Genomic DNA, 2,518 nt, shown 5'->3' with positions numbered 1-2,518 from the left:
CATCCGGTCACTCCTTCCTCCTTCCCCTCAGACTCTCCTCAACTTCTCCCCTTCCATTTGGAACCTTTAACACCTGCTGGCTGAGGCCACAGCTCTCTAAATCAACCCGAAGCCAAGCTGTCCTCTCATTTTGCCTCATCCGCAGGCCCTCCGGCCTCTCCATCACTTTTATTGCCATTTCTCAGCAAAACTCCCTCTGAAGCTGTTAGTGAACACCACATGGGAAGGCCTCAAAGCAAATCCCCCTGATAAGAAGCAACCTCTCATCTCCCAGAGTGCTTTTCCACGCAAATACTCATCGGCCTGATTGCAGATGGGATTTAGGCCAAGTGGATGTGTGATTCCTATAGGTTTCTGCCTGTCTGACCTGCATCCAGCCGGCCCTTCCCTCCTCAGCTTTTCTGCCCCTCTGCAACCCCTTCCATCAGATTTGAAAGGAAACCTTGCCTCCTCACCATCTCCCCCTTCCTGCCTCAAGCATCTTCAACCCAAATTTTCGAAGGCCGGATCCCAGTGTGATCTTGAGCCCTGGTCCCACCTCTGACCAGCTCTCCAGCATCCTAAGACTCCTATAAATGTCAGTGGATCATCTACCATACAGCCAGAGCTCTTTACCACATGATCTTGCCATCCTCCGTTCAATGGATTCTATCACCAGGACATGGGAACAGGTTCCAGTGGATTAAGGAGCCACAGCCCACAGCCATCTGCACTGGAAATGACAGGACTGAGCTTTCAACTGAAGGCCTGGCCTTGCCTGTGGAACCCACAGTCGACCCCTCAGCGCTGTGCCTGGTCAGCACAGGATGGGCAGAGGGAATTAGACTCCATCCCCTGCCTCACATCCTGGTCCTGACTGTGCTAAGAATGAACAGAAACTCTGATTTTGAGTATAGATCTGAGTCTACCCTGGGCAACTGAGATTTTGTTCTGTAAAACAAATCCACCGGACCCTCGTGGTGGAAGGAAAGAACAGACCTCCACCAGCTCCCTCATGTGTGGAGGAACGGCAGTGGAGCCTGGGACAGAAGGTCAGAGAAGGAGGAAGCCAGGAGTGCCTTGTGCCGGAAAGAAGGAAGCAAGCAGGAAAAGAGGAAACCCTGGGTGGGGGGAGTGAGAGGAAGATGCAGACAGAACCGCCCCTGGTGTGGGTGAGACCACGCAGTGAGGTGGCGGGGGCTGACCGTGGCCGGGAACAGGTCTCCCTCTCACGGTTCCAGAACCTCGCTGTCTGGAAAATGGTTCTTTGGCTCAGGCTCAGTGTTATTTCTTTCTCACCATTTTTAGAACTCTAAAGTATATCATTTGCTATTTTTTTTCCAACTAATAAATGACAATTTTATTTTTTATGCATAAAGGTTGTTGAAAAACCATTACTAGTTCTATGAAAGAAAACTGAACATTTCAATTGAAAAGCATCGTAACTAAACTTATTAAGTGCTGTTTCCTAAAATACAGTTTGAAAACATCCAGGATGCTTGTTTCAGTACATGGATTCAAGACCAAGTATACATGTTACATGCATCAAGGCTAGATAACAAATGATCATAGTCATCATCACGTTTTCAATGCATTTTCTGATTCATTGGCTGTATTTTGTGAAACCATATTAGTAATAATAAGAATGTTTTTGGAGCCAATCAATGATGGATTAATGAGAACATTCTGAACTGCTGATGTTGCAGGAATGGACGCTTTTACAGCAGGGGACTGAGAGGCAGGCATCTGTACTGTAAACCTCTGCCCTGTGAGAGACATTGGAGTCCCTACTTTAGTTGAAACAGACATGGCTTGTGGAGTTGGTGTGCCTAGTGTGGGAGTACTTGGTCTGCTAGTCACTGAGCCAACACTTAACCGTGGAACTGTTATTCTTCCTGCAGAAGTAGATGCCTTTTTTTGTAAAGACTTGAGCCTATAGTTTGGAGCTGTTAAGCAATATCTATCAGGTGGCAATCTAGGACCTGAATAGGGTTTGATCAACAGCAAAGGGTTTGATTTCTTTGCCTTGCAATATCTAGTAAAAAATCTCTTGGAAGAGGGGAAGTGAAAGACTGAGCAGCAGGACACTGGATTGCCAATCGCACATCATCTGCATCAACAGTAGCTTTCTTAGCATGGCTTGAACAAATTTTAGCATCATCTAGAATTGTAGTCACATATCGGAAGGCAAACTCCAACATCTGGTTTATAACTCTTGGCTCATTCTGTAATCCCCATATCCTTCAGGATTTGTGCCATCATCTGCATCTTTCGGCATTCTCTTGCGAGAAGTCATCTTGCCAGACTCCATGATGTCTGATGATCAGACTTCACGAGCTAAATCACCCACATTAATGTATTTCAGTCCTGATCATGATGTCAGTTCTTTACCTAATGTAGTTTTTCCACCCCTGGTGTACCAGTAAGCAAGATGTTCAGAAGCTTCATAGTCCTTCCTCGCACGGCTCCCGGCGTTTCAGCTCACACGCTCTCATCATTTGCTATTTTTAAAGCATATTCCCAATGCTGCTCACCTATT

At 46.4% G+C, this 2,518-nt stretch overlaps 1 pseudogene; it reads right to left on the bottom strand.

Moving 5' to 3' along the window:
- Positions 1–1,557: 1,557 nt before the first annotated feature.
- On the bottom strand, positions 1,558–2,290 carry LOC103733224 (annotated as a pseudogene).
- Positions 2,291–2,518: the final 228 nt, after the last annotated feature.

Source organism: Nannospalax galili, unplaced genomic scaffold, assembly GCF_000622305.1.
Source record: "Nannospalax galili isolate Female #2095 unplaced genomic scaffold, S.galili_v1.0 scaffold870, whole genome shotgun sequence".
Taxonomy (NCBI): domain Eukaryota; kingdom Metazoa; phylum Chordata; class Mammalia; order Rodentia; family Spalacidae; genus Nannospalax; species Nannospalax galili.
The sequence above is the reverse complement of the archived record's forward strand: the minus strand, read 5'-3'. Positions and strand labels throughout refer to the sequence as shown.